At 45.1% G+C, this 20730-nt stretch overlaps 1 protein-coding gene across 2 annotated transcripts in view; it reads right to left on the reverse strand.

Annotated features, from left to right (window-relative positions):
* Nucleotides 1-6729, reverse strand: part of LOC146060424 (ultra-long-chain fatty acid omega-hydroxylase-like) — a 74107-nt gene extending 67378 nt beyond the window's left edge. For both annotated transcript variants that reach the window (XM_083173608.1, XM_083173606.1), the window contains exon 1: nt 6625-6729. The gene's annotated coding sequence lies outside the window, so the exon portion shown is untranslated. The remainder of the gene's footprint in view (nt 1-6624) is intronic.
* Between the last annotated feature and the right edge of the window lie 14001 nt (nt 6730-20730).

Consider the following 20730-nt stretch of genomic DNA (forward strand, 5'->3'; position numbering starts at 1 on the left):
CCAGTGACAAGTCCCAAGGCGCTACTGGTTGTTTGTATGGAGGTTTCAACCTAGATACCCCCTGTAAAAATGTCTGAATTTCCGGTAACATGGCTATCCTCTTCTGGAAATAGATGGACAAGGCCGAAATCTGCACCTTCAATGACTGAAGGCTTAGGCCCGATGAGAAACCATCTTGTAAAAATTCCATCATCTTCGATAATTTAAAATGAGATGTGTGTGACTTCCGTCTCTCACACCTCCTAATGTAAGTTTTCCATACTCTATAATAATTTGCCGAGGACACAGATTTCCTGGCTTTAATCATAGTATGAACCACTGCATCAGAAAAACCCTTTCTTTTCAAAATGGCGGTTTCAATAGCCAGGCCGTCAAAATTAATCGAGCTGAATCCAGGTGATTGAATGGACCTTGTCTTAGAAGGTCTGGCCTCAGAGGTAGACGCCATGAGTCCACAGACAACCTCTGAAGCTTCGAGTACCAGGACCTCCTTGGCCAATCTGGGGCCACTAAGATCACCGGAACCTTCTGCCCTTGTATCTTCTTTAAAAGTCTCGCCAGCATTGGTACTGGTGGAAAAGCATAAAGGAGATTCCCCTCCCAGGGGATAGTCATGGCATCCACTGCCTCCGCTAGTGGATCCCTCGTTCTGGCATAGAACCTGGGTACTTGATGGTTGAACCTGGATGCCATCAGGTCCACATCCGGAGTTCCCCACTTCAAGGTGATCTGCTGAAACACCTGTGGGTGTAAGCTCCATTCCCCTTCCTTGAGCTCCTCCCTGCTCAGGAAGTCGGCTTCTATATTCTCTACTCCTGGTATGAATATAGCTGATACAGCTGAAACATTCTGTTCCGCCCATAGGAAGATTCTGGACACCTCCCACATGGCCAATTTGCTGCCTGTACCTCCCTGGTGATTCAGATACGCCACAGCTGTGGCATTGTCGGTCTGAATCCTTAAAGGGAGGTTCATTAACCTGTCTCCCGCCAAGGAAATCACTTTCCAGACAGCTCTCAGCTCCAAGATGTTGATCGGTAGAGCTGACTCCTCTGCAGTCCACAAGCCCTGCAGCCTGAGGTCCAAGACTACTGCCCCCCAGCCGCTGAGGCTGGCGTCGGTAGTAACTACTAGCCAGTTCCAGGTCTGCAATGACCGACCCCATTGAAGGGAGTCCACTTCTGTCCACCATTTCAAGGAGTCTCGAGTGTCCGAAGACAGCACTATCAGCTCCGACTTCATGGTCTGTGTGTTTCCTGACCAAGCCTTCAAGATGTTCCATTGGAACACCCGAGAGTGGAACCTGGCAAATTGCAGCGTCTCGAATGACGCCACCATCTTCCCCAGCAGCTTGAGGCACCTCCATACAGAAATGCTCCGAGCGCTGAGAATCTCCTGGACTAATGCGACCAGATCCCTGGCCTTTGCCTCCGGGAGAAATACCCGATGGAGATGGGTATCCAGAATAACTCCCAAGAATTGGAGCCTCTGTGATGTACCAACTGAGATTTTTGCAAGTTTAAAATCCAGCCGTGAGCCTGTAAAAAACTGATGGCTTCTGCCAAGTGACTCTGAAGCATGGCTGCTGACTCTGCTTTGAACAGCAGGTCGTCCAAATAAGGTATCACTGTGATTCCCCTGAGCCTCAGCACAGCCGCCATCACTGACATTATATTTGTGAATACCCTTGGCGCGGTGGCTAGCCCAAAGGGTAACGCCCGGAATTGTAAATGCAGGTCTCCTATAGCAAACCTCAACAAGGTCTGATGTTCCGGGTGTATGGGGACGTGCAGATATGCGTCCTGGACATCCATGGACGCCAAAAATTCTCCCTGGTCTAGGCTCAGGAGCACTGACCGCAGAGACTCCATTTTGAAATGGTCTACCCATAAATGAACATTTAGGGACTTCAAATTTAGTATCGGTCTGAAAGACCCGTCTGGTTTTGGCACCAGAAACAAAGTGGAGTAAAAGCCTTTCTTCCACTCTGCCCTGGGAACCGGAGTAACCACCCCTTTCTCTAATAGGGAGTGAGCTGCTCTCACAAGAGCTGTACGAAGCCGCGCTTCCTTTGGCAAAGATGTGGGGATAAATCTTTTCGGAGGCAGACCTCTGAAAGGAATTTTGTAGCCCTGGGCTATAATGTCTAACACCCAGACATCCTGGTCTAGAGAAGCCCATGCGTCCCTGAAATGTGAAAGACGCCCCCCCACCTTTATCACTGCCGGGCAAATCCCCTGACAGTCATGCGGAGGGTTTGTCCTCTCCTTTGGTGGCAGGCTTCTTGTGAAAGGAGCCAAACTTGGACTTCGGGGTCTTGCCCCTAGAGGACTGAAACTTTCCCCTGAATGACTGTCCTCGAAAGGACGCACCACCTCTAGGGGAGGACCGAAAGGACGGTCTGAAGGCAGAAAATCTAGATGCCTGCTTAGCCGTGGGAGCCGGCAGAAATGTACTTTTGCCGCCCGTGGCCTGTTTAATTATTTCCTCTAATTCTGATCCAAATAATAACTTTCCTTTGAAAGCTAAAGTTTCTAGGGCCTTTTTGGACTCATTGTCCGCTTCCCAGGCCCTAAGCCAGAGCACTCTCCTAGCATTAATAGACACTGTGGACACTCTGGTTGCCATTTTAAGTGCTTCCTCCTCTGCTTCTACCACATACTCTGCAGCTGCCTTAAGCTTCTCCGCCAGCAGCAATACACCAGGGTCAGCCTGCAGCATGGTGCATAATTCACTAGCCCACTCAATCATGGCCTTAGAGACCCAGGCTGAAGCAATAAGAGGACGTAGGGTGAATCCCACCCCTTCAAATATAGCCTTGAGGTTTCCCTCCAGCTTTTTATCTACAGGATCTTTAAAAGCTGCACCGCCCTGTACTGGTAAAACAGTAGCCTTGGACAAACGTGCCACTGAAGCATCCACAACTGGCACCTTTTCCCAGAGCTCCGCATGAGACTCTGGCATGGGGTACAGACTAAGGAATCTCTTAGGCATTTGCAGCCTCTTATCAGGGGTTTTCCAAGCCCCTTCCAACAATTCCTGTAAACCTTCATCCGAAGGAAAGGTAACAGCCTCCTTACGCTGTCGCTTAAACACACCTTTAGCAGGAGTTTTATCCTCCACTGACAGTTTCAAAGCCTGTTTCACAGCTACAATAAGATCCTCTACTCCTGCAGAAGAGGTCTCTTCAAAATCATCACCCTGATCCCAGGGGATGTCAGTATACGCTCCCTCCTCCTCATCTACCAATGTAGGCATAGCATAAGACCTTTTAGGGGTCCCTGCAACATCAACATCAATCTTGTCTAGTATCTCACTAAACCTGTTGATCCCCCTAGCAGTATCCTGCATCACCTGAATAAAGGCAGGATCTGCCTGGGTAAGAGGCAAGGAGCCATAGGACTGCTGAGATGATGGCATAGGTCTCTGGGATTCTACCAAGACATCACTCTGTCTGTCCAGTAGCTGCACCAAAGCGTTCACTGACCTGCCTAGGGCACTGGCCCACGCGGGTTCAATCTGCTCTGCCCTCTGAGGTTCACTCCCCATGGGTCTCGCAGCAGCGCAAGTGTTACATAAGCCCCCTTTGGCCATCTGCTCAGGGACAAATTTCTGTGTGCATACATTACACGCGCTCAGTGCAATAAGGGCTCCCTCCCCCAAAACCACAGCATGTTGCTCAGACATGATGAAAAGTGATATATATATACAGTGCATACAATGTACCAGCGATTATACAGGTTTAATGCACTCAGTCACTTAGCTGTCTGTTGGTTTCAGATGCGGGGAAACGATGCCCAGGAAATCCAAACACTCTGCTGGGATCTGTAAGCCAGCTCAGCTCCGCTGCAAGCGTTCTGAAAGGCGCCAAACACAGAGTGAGGGAAGAGACCAAAGTCCCTGCTGCTGCGGGGTCCGTGACTTTTGGCGCCAACCACCCCCAGTCAGCGGCTCCCTTGGTAGGATTTCCTAGTTCCAGTATCTCCCCCTCGACTGGGGACCACTTGGAACATGCCTGTAACAACGCTGCTGTCCTCTCATATAGGAGCTCAGCGTGTAAGCTCGGCATAAAATGGCCGCCGCCATCACGGAGCGCCTGTCCCCCATGATCCCCACCTAAACGTGAAGCCGGTTTCAGGACACTCCGGAGCCCAGGCAGCTTCTTGAAAGAAGCTGTAAGCGCTGCACAGGGAGGCCAGACAGCGTCTCCCTTGTGCACAGTGAGCTGACAGGACGTGCTTCTGTCAGCTCCTGCTGCGCTAGCAGTGTGAGGATTCACTATGAGAATCCTCACACTGTGCCTACCTAGCTAGAGTACAATTAATAAAATAATAAAATTCCCCTAACTACTCTAATTTTTCAGCTGCTCCTGCAGCTCTTTAGAATAGCACCCACTCCAATGGGCACCTAACACGAACTGAAGAGTCCGGGATGCAGTAGGGGAGGAGCCTACCCTCTAAAAGCTTTAGGATAGGTGCCTGGCTCCTTCGGACCCTCCTACATCCCCAGTGTTGAGCTGTGTCACCAGGACCATTGAAAGAGAAATATCTAGAATAAACAAGACGGTATAGAGGCAGTAATAGAACCAAACTGGTACAGCGACACTGGGAGACTGCAGGCCAGTCTTATCGCTCAGGACCACTGGTGGCAAGCTGGCAGAATGCAGGCCCGCTTGCAGGACAGAACACGAGGATGATACCATTTAGGTTTTCGGGTTACTGGGATGATGAACCAGCGAAACAATGCAGACTGCAGGAATTCCGCAGGAGCAGTCCTTCAGGAGACAGAAGTAATGCTGGCATGGAATACAGGTGGGAGTAGTCCTTCAGGATAGCTCTGGATGCCAGGAGCAGGTTAGCAGGCTGCTTGCAGGTTTTGTACAACAGGACAGCTACCTGGGAACACCAGGATGGACGATAATAGCGGAGGTACAGCTACTCAGTATAGCTGTTGGAACCAGGTGGTGCTATGCATGGGTATGGGTAATAGGGTCGACAGCACCAAGGTCGACTTCATGGGATTGACCACTGAATGTCGACATGAGCCAAGGTAGACACATGGCAAGGTTGACATGTCATTAGATCAACATGGGCTAGGTTGACAGTCAAATGGTCGACATGGGGTTTTTCACTTTTTTACCTGAATGGTGACACAGTCGACATGTGTATCGGTGCACCACGTCCCCTCGTTCATCACTCTTGTGTTATTCACCAACCACGCCTTAGTGGATGGTAGAGCATGAAATACCGCCTGCTGGCACATGTCGTCTCAAAAAAGAGAGGAAAATCCCACATCAACCTTTTGACTGTTGACCTAATACTTGTGTTGACCTAATGACATTTCCATGTGTCAACCTTCAGTGGTCGACCCAATACATGTTGACCTAACGACCGTATACCCTATGCACGGCGATAGCACAGGAGTCTTGCTTCACCAGGAGATCGATTGCAAACTGCAATTTCCCCAGTGCTGGAGGACAGATTTATACCCTGACTGGATTGTGATTGGCCACAGGTTCTGTGAGCTTGGGGAATTGTGTTTGGAGAATTCACACAGGTGGCTAATCCATGGTTGCCTACCTGACCATCTCCATGAGGGAGAAAATGCTCTGTTCCTGGACTTCCCTGATAATGTATGATTGCCATCACCTGTGGTGAGCTAGGTCATTGATAAGAGAGATGTATCACCACAGGTGATGGCAATCCTACATTACCAGGGAAGTCCAGGAACAGAGCATTTTCTCCCTGAAGGAAAGGGTCAGGTAGGCAACCATGGGCTAATCAGCACAAAGTGAAGCCTGTCACTATCTCTCATTCTGTACACACACAGAGATTTGCAGTCACCTGCTAAGCAATTTGACTAGATTATGACTGCATGCATTGACTTAGTTAGCAGGCGATAGCGATGTGTGGGACTGCGCATTGTAATCGCTCGGGGTATACAAACGTAGCGATCTGTGCTTACGGTACTTGTGTAGTTTCACGGCGCCACCGTACGTTAGCGGTGTGCCAGGGTGTCCAGTTTACATGCCCCCGTTGTCAGCAGTGTGCAGTACTGTCTATTTCACTGTGGAACTACAAGTACCACAGTGACCTGTCAGCGCTAGGCAGCGAGCGCTGCTGCTGCCAGCGCTACGCTGATAACGCCGATTACATATGTAAAGCAGGCACGCGCTGCGCTGAGAACAGCTAGAGCGGCACAGTAAACAGAGTCTGGCAAGCTGCCAAGTTTCAAACACAGACTGTGCATGCGGTGGCGCCGTGAAACTACACAAGTACAGTGCTTACTTTCTAAGTGATCTGGTCAGATTGCTTAGAAAAGAGCACAACATCGCTCTGTGTGTATGCCCCTTTACAGCAAATATATAGTATGTGATCTTTGCTCTATGAATCTTCAGATATTATCAATATTCTTGGCAATAAAAAACATGTGCTTGATTCTACACTTGTCACAATAACAAATAAATCTGCAAGTTTAATAAAGTCTAGCTAGTATTGCTGCCCAGGAAGATAAAGACAAAAACGGGGTTCCTGGGCATTTTGCAGTTTTGAAGAGCTAGATATTTACATTCACAACACACACCCTAAGTGACTATTTACAGGAAGATAGATTGTATAACCTCACCTGTAACTTTACAGAGCACCAGACCAGATAACAACAAACTGGAAAATGCTGTAGTTTTAAGGTGTATAGTCCTTCCTAGACGTGTCATGTTGCTCTCTGTCCAATGAGATGCCAGCACTATTTATCCTTTTTTATGCTTTGTCACCACCAAGTGGTTGAGAGGCGGATTTGCTTTATTTGAAATTAAAATAATGTGATTAAGTTTGCACACTATTTTCACATTATTTTATTATCACCTGAATGTATTAAAAGTATTTTGCAGAAGTTAGTTTTTATTTTATTTAATAAAAAATGCTCCAAACCCTTGTATTCACACTTTTTAAGAAACCAGATTGCACTTCCCATACAAATAATGGGAAAAGCGATCTGGCTAATTTAACAAAAATGTAAGGAAAGAGAAGAATGTCCTTTTGTTAGGTGCACCTCAAAGAATAAGACTCTAAAATATAACTTTTAATAGTTTTATTAGTAAAAGGCTGCGAAAATTAAAACCACATAACAAACAGGGGTGGGTACATACACATATAAAAATGGGGTGGCAGGCAGGTGTTTGCTGACAATACACGTTAGTTAGTGTTCTGTGTGATAGCAGTGTTTAGGGCTAACACGATATGACCACTATAACCCTGTTAGGTGGAAACAAGTGTTAATCCGCTGACAGGGTCTGGGTAGGTGCCTTTCTCATAGGTGACTCACTTTACTTTATACACAGTACGATGTGCTTCATGTAATATAGACCTGCTGCATATGCTGTGTTAATACTGATCACAGACAATGCTGCAGCTATAATGACAAAGATTCATCCAGTGTGCCTACTCCGTGTAAGTCCCTACAGCACATACTGGGTGTATAATTAACCCCAGTGATACCATCTTCTGTAATACCTGCTGATTTACATCGTTTCACCGGTGTTGAGGTCTCTCCGACATTATACGGAGTAGGCACACTGGCTGAATCTTTGTCATTATAGCTGCAGCATTGTCTGTGATCAGTATTAACACAGCATATGCAGCAGGTCTATATTACATGAAGCACATCGTACTGTGTAGAAAGTAAAGTGAGTCACCTATGAGAAAGGCACCTACCCAGACCCTGTCAGCGGATTAACACTTGTTTCCACCTAACAGGGTTATAGTGGACATATCGTGTTAGCCCTAAACACTGCTATCACACAGAACACTAACTAACGTGTATTGTCAGCAAACACCTGCCTGCCACCCCATTTTTATATGTGTATGTACCCACCCCTGTTTGTTATGTGGTTTTAATTTTCGCAGCCTTTTACTAATAAAACTATTAAAAGTTATATTTTAGAGTCTTATTCTTTGAGGTGCACCTAACAAAAGGACATTCTTCTCTTTCCTTACATGTCTATAAATCTTGTCCTGAGGTAGCACACCCCTAAAAATACGTATCCAATATTGCTACACAGGGGTCCTCCTTATATCTGTGTCTTGTCCGATCACCCCCAAACCCTCCCCTTTCCTAATTTAACAACAAACCTCCCAAAACACCCTGTGTTAATAACACTATACTGAGATAGCATAATCACATGCCCAGTGCAAATCCTGCCTTGTGCACAGCATTCTCTAGCTGTATGTAGAGTAATGGTGTGTACACACGGTGAGATTCCCTTGCTAGAGTGCTATGCAATCTTTGCTAACTCTGTACTATTTACATACAATTCATACAATCTGCATTAGATTTGCACTATATATAGTGATTGCTGCCATGTCAATCTGGGTTTCGATTTGTTCTGTCACGGGAGCGCGCATCGGGATAGCAAGGTAAAAACCTGTGCGATCTGCAGGCGATTTTGTCTATATAGTCAAAATGTAATGTCAAATCTCACCGTGTGTACACAGTATAAGCTGTGCAGGAACATGACCAGTTTGATCAGTGCCGCGTGGGCTGGGCTAGGGGGCAGGATCAGGGCTGTCTTTTTGAATGGGCTTAATGGACATTTGCCCAGGGGCCCCAGGTGTACGCTGATAGCTGAGGATCCCCTTTTTTCAGGGATACCAGAATTTTGAAAATCAGCCCTAGGGAACTGTAGGAATCCAACTTCAAAGCAGCAGTCCACATCCAACCTAATTGCAATTCCCAGTCATATTGTTCAGTTTTATATTTTTGTCAATGGATTGCTCTGGCTCCTGATCTCTGATCTCCAAGTTCCCAGCACCTCCTGCAAGTTGGGTCTCTAGGTTTTTATACTATTGAAGGCTAAGAAATCTATTTCCAGATAATGGCGATATTTGCAGCCAAACAAGCTGCCCTTCCACCGGAAAATGACGAATATTAAGCCCACTCCATTATCCAACCCTCCCCTGCTTATAAAACACCCCCTACCTTCCTGGAAGTCATTTACAAGGGGCCCTTCATTCAGCTCAGTGCCCCCTTCCACACGCTTGTGTTCACCCTCCCACCACCTGTGCAGTAAAGGAGTAATTAGCAGAAGTTACTGCTCCAGGTCCTACATGTTAAATGGACGGTAGAGAACCCCCTGCCACCCGTGGGACATCAAAGCTGCTGCTGATAGCACCCCCCCCCCACCCCTAGGAGGGGAGAATGGGTAAGGGACCCAGTGCATCGCTTTGCCCAGGGTCCCACACTGCTGTTAAGACGGCCCTGGGCAGGGTGCCATATGTCCCCAAGGCCAATACGATGTCCATGTCCTGAGGCCAGTTGTGTGCATCTGTGGGTCAGGAGGTCCCAGTCACTCAGATTGTTATTGCTAGGATAATCAGCGGCACTGATCAAACAGATCGGCCGTGTTGATTATTCTTCTTCGATCCCCATGCAGTGCTCCACTTCCGCAGTTGCGGCTATCAGGTTCCATAGGAACGGCTGCGCTGGGCGCCACCCTTAATGGGCACACTGGAGCTGGCACAGTCTGAAGCAGAACTAAAGCAGTCTGCCAAGCTGTCTTCAGAGCAGTACACAGCGGCAGAATTGAACCATTGTGACAGCTGGGCAGAGAGCAGTGGGTTGCCAGGCTGTTTTCAGAGCAGGTCCACGGCTATTTGAAATCTCACGACCAGGTCACCAACCAGTAGGAGCTTGCGGTCTGGCAGCAAATCAGGAGTCACCACTGCCGCTCCTTATTAACTGTCGGGTTGCGAGGTGAAAGGTGGCGTAGCATATCTATCATATTATATTGTTTATTATTAATATATATTAATATTATATATATCTACATATCTATATAGACAGGGCCAGATTATAATGGGGGCACAGGGGGTCAGTACCCCATGGGCCCCCATCTATCTAGGGGCCCCCTGTGGTTGGCATGTATTTTTCAAAAACATTTTTTTTTTAGCTAATGGTTTTGTGCATGGGAGTGGGGTAGTGTTGCAGCTTCACCTATCTGCCAATGTGACAATGATTAATGGTGCTGAGTATTGGGAGTCAAGGCACACTGACTGCACAAGTATGCAGTGCATTACTGGGAGTTGACTCAGTCCCATAAGACTTTGCACAAGAGGTCAGAGGCTGACAGGCTTGTGCTGAGCTCTGCATTGTGGAGCTCATCATATGCTTCTCAGGCCCATGAAGGATAGCAGCAGTTGCTGCCTTGTCATGGGAGGGTTCTTAATCAGAGGCAGCGCTGAGCCTGTCACGGCTCCTACAGAGTAAGGTACAGAGGGACAAACACAGGCTTTTCATGTGGTGTGTGTGTGTGTGTATGTATGTATATATATATATATATATATATATATATATATGTTTATGTTTATATTTATTCCCCCCCCCCCCCCCTGCAGTTGACCATTGACCAAGTTTATACTGCTGTGGTGACAGTGTAATATTCTCCCGTGCAGTTTGCGGCCATTAATGACAAGTAGGAGGGGGGCTCCCTTTCTAAAGTGCCCCGGGCCCCCCGAAGGCTTAATACGGCTCTGATGTATATATATATATATATATATATATATATATATATATATATATATCATATAGTATAGTATCAGTATTCGTTGTCAGCACTAAGGTCGACATGCATTGGGTCGACCACTGAAGGTTGACATGAGCCAAGGTTGACATATGGGAAGGTTGACATTAGCTTGGGCTGACATGTCATTAGGTTGAAACAAGCATTCGGTTGACATGGGCTAGGTCAACAGTCAAAAGGTCGACCTGGGGTTTTTTCACTTTTTTTGAGGCAACATGTGCCAAAAGGCGGTATTTCATGCCCTACCATACACTAGGGCGTGGTGGGAGAATAAAAGAGTGTGCCATGTGTAGTGAGGCACCGTGCTGAGCATCGGGAGCCAAGTCCCATGCACAAGAAGTCATAGGCTGAGAGGCTTGTGGTGAGCTCTGCTTGGTGGAGCTCATCATATGCTTCTCAGGCCCATGGAGCATAGCAGCAGCAGCGGCTTTGTCATGGGAGGGTTTTTAATCAGAGGCAGCGCAGAGGCTGTCAGGGTTGCTACAGAGTAAGGTATAGAGGGACAAACACAGGCTTTTCATGTGGTATATATATATATATATATATATATATATATATATATGTCAAGAATATAAAAGAACGTCACTCCCGGCTCTTGTTAGTTGCAAAAAAGAGATTTTATCTGTGTTGCCAACGGCGTTTCGAGCCTGTGGCTCGTCTTCAGGACAATTGTCCAGGCTCGAAACGCCGTTGGCAACACAGATAAAATCTCTTTTTTGCAACTAACAAGAGCCGGGAGTGACGTTCTTTTATATTCTTGACATGCATGTACCAGAGTTCCTAGAGGTGGCTGACAGTGCCGGACCCCTGCACAGACTATATATATATATATATATATATATATATATATATATATATATATACTTCAACATAGTATAGTAAGGAATTTATTCCGAGACAAACACAGCAACTGCAGTCAACCAGAACACCCCTGTGACGTCATCAAGCAGGGCCGTGCGCTCTCATACTTCACATCAGAATTAAGTGAGTTAGCAGAGGCTACTCCTTTGGAAAACATTTATAGAGACATCTTAAAACTCCATAAAAGACAAATTGCATACTATTATCATGGACTCTCTTTGAGTGTATATCACCGTCAAAAGAAATTTCCCAGAGGGCAGCGCATGAGGAACAATCCCACAATAGGTAGACATGACAATGCTTTTTGTAAGCGTTGGGTGTCTATTATGAACAAATGTTCATTTGATCTCATGTTGCTTATCATTGAGTTTACAACCAAGGAGACGAGTCTCGCCAAAGACAAGATTGAAGCTTTTGAAGTAGTACATAAACCAATCCTTACAGGGGACACTGAAATTAATTGGTATGAAAAGCTAAATACACAGATACAATACAAGCGTGACCTCATAAAATTTAAAAAAGACAAGAAATCAAAAGTAGAACTTGATTATGAGACAAACTCCGTCAATAAATGGACTGACAACAAAAAGAATGGAGGTAACCGTAAACCCTCTTTTTGAAGGAATAGAAATCGCCACGGATTTCTATTCATCCAACAACGGTAATAACAGAAACCCAGCCAGTAGTAGCGCAACAGGACCCCAACACCTTTAGGAGTAGCTACGCGAGCCAATTGGCCAGAGGCATCGCAAATACACGCGTCGAGGTGGCCAAACCAACCGGAAAAGGTTGTTCAAAAAAACCTCCGTTCCCTCCTCTGATTTAGTGGTTAATCTGTCTTCGCATGTTCTATCACCAGAGGAACAACAGCCCCTTGCAAAAGGACTATCATTTGTCCCAATGGTACGGTTTGACAAAAATACCTGGACGATAGAACCACATCTGCTGTTGAAACAACTTAAACTGTAAGAACATTTCTAAATTCCCGGATATTACCTCCAAACAACTTAAAAAACTTATTCCAAGATCTAATTTTGATCCACAGAGCTTCAATAAAAACTTTTATGAGGCTATTTGAGACTACAGTAAGCAACAAGATGGTTGTACCATCACACCCATTTCAAAATCTAACACAAGCAGAACGGAGAGCCCTTGATTCATTGGCTAATGATTCTTCCTTTGTATTCCGTTCGGCTGATAAAGGGGGTGCCTTGGTTATCCAGAATCAAGACAAATATCATGTGCAAGTGCTAAAACATCTGAGTGATAATTCTACCTATAGAGCTTTGGACAAAGACCCAGGGCCGGATTAACAATGGGCCTGATGGAGCTATAGCTCCAGGCCCACTCTCCAAATAGGCCCATTTTGTAGCTGAGGGCCAGGGCTTTCCAACGAGACCAGCCCCGCGTCGCTAGCCCCCCGAGAACCGGAAGTACTTCTAGGCAAACCTGGAACGTTTTGCCCATAGGATAACATGGGACCCGCTAATTCTGACATCCATCCGGTTCCAACGGCTGCCATTTCCCCCTACAGCATCACAGAAACTCAAGGTTGATCTCAGTTGAACCCAAATCGCTGGGCCTTTAATTTGATACCTGGTTCATATGGGGTCATTGGTTCTAGAGATATTGCAGGGAAAACTTTTTTTTTTTTCATTTCTGAAATGTAATTTCATGGCTGTTCATGTTGTTTGAGGACAGATTTCTCTGGAACCAAACGGCCCAGTTTCACGGGACCAAAATCATTCAAAGCCTACTGTACATGTAAATGGGTCAGTTGGTTCCGAAGATATAGCTGGTTGTTTAAAGGGGGGCGGGGTGGTTTTCTCTCCCCCTCACACCAGAAAATGCAAAAGGTGTAAAAGGGGCCAGTCCGAGAATGTCCCTGCATGATCCTGGGTCCATATTACCTGCATTTTCTGGTTGAAAGGGGTATTATTTCAAATAGCCAGGACATGCAGTGCTCTGAATACAGCTGGGCAGCCCCCTGCTCTCTGCCTGGCTGTTAATGGCTGTCATTTCTGCCCAGCAACGACTGTTCCCCAGTTACCGCGAGCATGTATTCCCCCTTGGCAATGAGCATGTAATCCCACATGGCAACGAGCATGGAACCCCTGGCAATGAACATGGAACCCCTGGCAATGAACATGTAGGTAAGCAACACTTATGTAGCATAATTTTTAATAGGCATTATGGTGTTTGGCATAATATGTAATGGAGATTATGGCATGAGGCTTAACATGTAATGGGCATTATGGTGTAAATTTTTTATGTGCGCCTTTGGCACGCAATGCCCCTATTTATGAAGCATATTGTGCATCATTGCTCAATCTGTTTGGTATAGTGCAGGCATGTCCAAACTATGGCCCTCCAGCTGTGAAACTACAAGTCCCATCACGCATTGCCAGTTTTGCAATTAGGGAATGCTAAAACTATGTCAAGGCATGCTGGGACATGTAGTTTCACAACAGCTGGAGGGCCACTGTTTCAACATGCCTGGTATAGTGTGTATTTTGGCTCAATCCATGTGGCAAAATGTGAATTTTGCCTTAATCTGTGTGGCATAACGTGAATTTTGACTCAATCTGTGTGCCATAGTGTGAATTTTTGCTCAGTCGGTGTGAATTTTGTCTCACTCCATGTGGCATAATGTGTAAGAAGCAAGTACAGTATAAGGGGTTACTATTGTGTTTCATGATTTGTATAAGGGGTATATGGTATTGGTAAACTTAGGTGACCACATAAAAGGTGCTGACATATTGTCTACCAAGTTTCGGCTTTCAGTATTTTTTTTATGACTGCAGTGCCGCCTCACTCCACAATTATCTTAGGACATCGGCATCCTGCAGGTGCACATTTGGAGTGCACCCGCCATTATATCTCCCTGCATTTTTCCTATGCTAGCCCCCTGCCTTTTCCAGGCATATATAATTAGTTGAAAGTATTTACACAAATAGAGACACACCCATGAGCAGACCACCCAAACAGAACACTGGTTACGCCACCCACATTATTAGGTGCTGGCCGCAACCCCTATTATTGCCCATAATAGGCCCTTGATCATTTTCAGCTCCAGGCCCATTTAGACCTTAATCTGGCTCTGCAAAGACCCCACTCCTCATTTCAAGCAAGAATTAATTGAAATCCTCCAGAGAGCAGCCGATCGTAAGAAAACAGCATTGATTCCTACAGCGCAGTTGGATCCCAATTTTTATTGTATTCCAAAAATGCACAAATCATTAGCAGACCTGCCTGGCCGTCCTATAGTGTCAGCCAGAGGATCGTTGTTTCAATTGACTAGTGTGCAGCTGGGCAGTATCCTACAACCGTACATATGCCGGCATCCGGGGTTCCTCCTGGACACTACCTCATTACTATGCAGACTACAAGAGTTCCACCCAGGGGCGTAACTATGAATTGGGCGCCCCCCCGCCATTAATGGGGGGGCGCCCCCCTCCCTCCCCTCCGCAGCACCCCCCCTCCGCAGCAACCCCCCTCCGCAGCAACCCCCCTCCCCCATCCCCTACCCGCAGCCTTACCTGTCTTGTTGCCGCTGGTCCCGGCTCCCTTGCTGGCTTCATTCTTCTGCTATGGAGACGGACCAACACAAAATGTCCGCCCCCATACAGCAGACAGTTTCAGAGAACTGTCTGCTATATGGGGCGGACATTTTATTGTGGTCCGTCTCACTAGCAGAACTGAAGACAGGTAAGGCTGCGGGCGGCGGATTGGCGGCAAGCGGTGGATGGGCGGACGGGAGGGTGCTAACTATAGCAACGCAGCCCCCCGGCGCCCCCACATGCACAGCGCCCCCCTGCGACCGCGGGGGCTGCGGTGCTATAGTTACGCCACTGCTTCCACCATTGGAAGGGGAAGTTTGGCTAGTAACAAGAGATGTTTCTAGCCTCTATACTATCATTCCCCATGATATGGGACTCATTTCCCTCAAAATATTTTTTTCTGTACAGGAGGATTACAATGGTCCTGATATAGATTTAATTTGTGATTTAATGTCCTTGATTCTTACTAAAAATTATTTTTTGTATAATGACAAAAATTTTTTGCAGCTTGTTGGATGCTCTATGGGGCAGCAGTAGCCCCTTCTTATGCAAATATTTTTATGTTTGATATTGAACACTCATTATTTTTTACAGATCACAATATAAAAATATATCAGAAAGGATTATTTTTTATTCACGTTACATTGAAGATTTGGTATTATTTTGGAAAAGGCACATCAATGATCTGTTATACCTATTGAACGCGCACAACACAAGCTCCAGTCCTGTAAAATTTACATTTGATTACAGTCAGGAAACTATACATTTCCTAGATGTAGCTATCTCTATTCAGAATGGCAAGCTATCTACAAGACTTTTCAAAAAACCCACGGACCGGAATAATGTTTTACACTATACTAGCTGCCACCCTAAACAGTTGATTAGGGGTTTACCCCATTCACAACTACTTAGAGTCCGTAGGATTAATTCAGACCTCGATACTGCTACATGTCAGCTAGATGAAATGATAACAATTTTTACTGATCGTGGTTATAGCTATCAGGAACTACAAATGGTGAAACATAAACTTTTGGCCCTTAATAGAGATACATTACTGGCAGGTAAAACAGACAAGAGGGATCCATTTATCCCCTGGGTGAATACTTATAATTCTAGAAGCCCACACATTACCCCTGCCTGTAGCTAAAGAATTATGGGACATCATCAGGTCAGACCCGGACCTAGGTCTGCAAAACACCAGGCTAATGCAGTGCTTTAAACGTGGCTGCAGCTTGAGGGATCGCCTTGTTAAAACTTATACTCCGACTCCTAAAAAAAACTGTACCACGGCCCATAGTTGTGTCAGATGTACATGTACCACCTGCAGACTTTTACTAGCAGGCAATACTTTTCAACATCCATTAACATGACGGACATTATACATCAGACATACACTAACGTGCAACACTAGATACCTAGTGTACTAAATAATTTGCTCATGTGGCCTTAGCTATATTGGGATAACCGAGCGCAGCTTTAAAGAGCGAATGGCTGCGCATCGGTCAGTCATCAAAGAAGCACAATCATTAGGTATTAGCGAACAACCTCTGGCAAGGCATTTTGGGCCTTATTCTAGTTCACTCTTTCTGACAAAATCCTTCTTAGATGGACAAAACCATGTGCACTGCAGGTGGGGCAGATGTTACTTGTGCAGAGAGAAATAGATTTGGGTGGGGTTTTACTTCAAAGTGAGTTCTATATTGCAGTGTAAAAATAAAGCAGCCAGTATTTACCCTGCACAGAAACAAAATAACTCACCCAAATCTAATTCTCTCTGCACATTTTACATCTGCCCCCCCTGCAGTGCACATGGTTTTGTCCATCTAAGAAGGATTTTGTCAGAAAGAGTGAACTACAGTAGAATAAGGCCCTTTGTGCTTGCATCCCATAACATTTCTAGTATTAAATATAGGATGATAGACCACATCCTGGAATCTATTCAAGGTGGGGATCATGGCCGCAAATTAATTGAGTGTGAATCCAAATGGATTCTACATTTAGGTACACTATCCTCTAAAGGGTTAAACGAATCAGCAGGGCTGACATTTTTCATATGAACCAGCAGTTGCTTATGGATCACATTATTTCCAGCAATTTTGTCTGAAATAGGTTGTACCAAAATTTCCTTGTATATTTTATATTACCTATTTCTATAATTTTTAATTTTTTGCTGTTATTAGCTATAAGCCCACTATATATCGGGCTGTTCAAGAACATTAGATACTATTTTCCGGAGATCATAGACCAGGGCTGGGCAATTGCGGCCCTCCAGATGTTGAGGAACTACACATCCCAGGATGCTTTGCATTAGTTTTGCTATGTGGCCATGCTGGGGTTGGGATCATTTGGTCTATTGCATTATGGTAGAAAGTCATTAGGTCGAATCCATTAGGTCGACATGGTAAAAGGTCGACATGATTCTAGGTCGACATGGGAAAAGGTCGACATGATTCTAGGTCGAAAGGTCATTAGTTCGACAGGTCATTAGTTCGACAAGGTCATTAGTTCGACATTGTCTATGTCGACATTCACAAGGTCGACATGGGGTTTTTCACTGTTTTTTTACCTGAATGTCAACACAGTCGACATGGACACAGTTTAAAGTGCACTGCATCCCCTCGCATCGCTCGCTGCGCTCGCTATGCGTCGGGCACGGTGCCTCGCTACGCTCGGCACACTATTTTATTCTCCCACCACGCCCTTGTGGATGGTAGGGCATGAAATACCGCCTGTCGGCACATGTTGGCTCAAAAAACAGTGAAAAACTCCATGTCGACCTTGTGAATGTCGACATAGACAATGTCGAACTAATGACCTGTCGAACTAATGACCTGTCGAACTAATGACCTTTCGACCTAGAATCATGTCGACCTTTTCCCATGTCGACCTAGAGTCATGTCGACCTTTTAGCATGTCGACCTAATGGATTCGACCTAATGACTGTCTACCATAATGCAGTAGACCAAATGACCGCATCCCGTCCTGGACCATCAAGAGATTCTAACATGTTCTTATTATGCAAAAGGGATTATGATAATTATGACATCAATTTTGGATACCTGAGGGTTCCCATTGAATGTATGTATATATAAAAAAAATTATGCATTGTATAATACCTATGATAGAGGTATTCATTTGATATATTTTTGCGTTATGCATGGTGTGTTAGTTTTTCAATAATATGTATGATGTTTGCAGGCTTTATTCATATGTCATAAGATGTTATCCTGTTATATATCGTACTATTCCATGGGATTCAGTGTAGGTGTAATGGTAACTGCACTGGTAAACATGTTTTTTTTCCGAATAGCGCAGGAGGTCCTTGGTGCTTTAATAGAGAGTTGGATGTTCTTTTAGAAATACAGCTAATATGTCACCAATTTGTTACTAATATGTTGCTATTTGTTTAAATATAGTTCTGTCACTTATTAGATAGCGATGAGGACCAAGGAGTTTCTGCCAGAGGTATCATTGCTATGGTAACCACTTTTGTTAGGTATACAGACTGACGTTAAGCGTGAGAGCGCACGGCCACGCTTGATGACGTCACAGGGGTGTTCTGGTAGACTGCAGTGCGGGAGTAAGTCCCACACTGGCGTCTACCTCTTAGGGTATTTCTTAGGGTATTTAAGGTGAGATTTGTTTTGCTGTGTTTAAGACAGATGAAAATACATATCTTGTATTGAAACGTTGCTGTGTTGGTCACGGAATTAATTCCTTTGTTTAAATTGGATGGAGTGTCGTTACTATGTTGAAGTGTGTGATGGTCGAATAACAGGCACCCTCCCCTACATTGTGCTAAGTGGCTGTGTTGGACCCAGGTGGATTGTATATGTCTATACATGCTTTAATGGTGCTCCGACATTTCGGGGTTGCGTGACCCCATTTTCAGTCTTTTACTTTTTACTTTATACCTTGAAAACGGGGTCACGCAACCCTGAAACGTCGGAGCACCTTGGAGTGCCACTGCTTGCAGCGCCGCTGATCACTAGAAATCCTTCCAGAAGGCACCCAGGGTGGTTGCTGACATGAGTAAGCGCTGGGCTGAATCAAAAAAGTGTGTGTGTGTGTGTGTGTGTATATATATATATATATATATATATATATATATATATATATATATATATATATATATAAAAGAGGTAAAGAATCACGGCACTCAGAGGAACTTTTCAAAAAATCAAAATGGTGTATTCAGGGTGTCCAACGTTTCGGGGCACAGGCGCCCCTTTTTTCCTTGACAAAGGGGCGCCTGTGCCCCGAAACGTTGGACACCCTGAATACACCATTTTGATTTTTTGAAAAGTTCCTCTGAGTGCCGTGATTCTTTACCTCTTTTATTCAATATTCATTAACGGGCACCGGGGCTCACATCATTAAGGAGAGTGCCAGCTCGCCACCTCCAGCTATATATATATATATCTATATATATATATATATGCTATGCTTTGCGCACTAATGCGATTCTTAGGGTCAGTTATGTGGTATAGGGCAGGATTTGCTTCTGTTTGTACACATTTTAGGATTGGCAGCCACCAGCACTGGTTTTAATTATTAACCATTAATAATTTGAGTTGGTCCTGGACCACCAACCCAGAGCACCCCTGCATGTGTCCCGAGGCACCCCAGGGAGCCACGGCACACAGTTTGGGAACCACTGGCATACAGTATTAATACAGTATTAAGAGCAGTAAACAACCTCATCACCTGCCATCTGGAGAGAAGAGTGCAGCGACAAACTCACCTTCATGGTGGTCTTCCGATGTCCGGCCCTAACTATAGTTCCCACACATTATGCAGACTTTAATGCTCTTACATTTACCCTTTGAGTGCTAAAATCTCTGTGAGAGATGTTCAAAATGGCCGCTAAAAATGCAAGTGTTGCTTACATTTGTTATATAAATTCAAATAAAACTTTTGGGTAAAAAAATATCATATTTCCTATATAAGGTAAATATTACATTTTGACAAATTCACTTGGCACTCAAAGGAATAAGAAAAACTGCTGTCCCCACAAGTTATGCAACCGTGTACTCACAGCTTCATTAATCCGGCAGAACAGTTGCTGCCTCAGAATTGGTCACTCCCATGATGCAGAGCTGATCTTATCCACAGATCAGATGAGCATGTGACAAGCTCCTCCAATCAAAGCTCAGCACATGCTTCTCTGACAACTCTGCACAGCCTAATGGGAAAGTAGCGCAATGCCCCAGTTGGACTAGGGATGGACATCAGAATATTTTGATGCAATGGTCACTGACCATCACATCAAAATAATTAGATAGGATAACATGATTGGCACAAGCGCAATAAAAGCCTTTTTTGCGCATATGCAAACATTTTCATCATGGCGCAGAAGTATTGCTGGCTGGGGGGCGGGACTGTTGTAACACAAGCAAATCTCCAAGTGTGTAGACACCTAAGCTGTCCATAACTAAATCTATAACGTTCCCATGAGCAAGGTGACAGCATTTATTCCATGTAGCAGAACAGAAATACAAAATTACTTCGCTTTGGCCAAAGAAACCAGAGATGAATAAATGCACTATTAGTTGTGAGGGTCCTTTGTTAGAATGATTTGTGACCAGCAGGATCACTGACAGATAGTGCTTTAGTAAGGGGCTCAGCTTACCAAACACAGCTTTTGGTAACAAGTGCAACAACTGATGTTAAGATAAACAGACACAGGAACATAGCAAGTAAGTACATGTACACCATATACACGGCACAGTTTGA

This window comes from Crinia signifera, chromosome 2 (assembly GCF_055691185.1).
Source record: "Crinia signifera chromosome 2, ASM5569118v1, whole genome shotgun sequence".
NCBI classification, from domain to species: domain Eukaryota; kingdom Metazoa; phylum Chordata; class Amphibia; order Anura; family Myobatrachidae; genus Crinia; species Crinia signifera.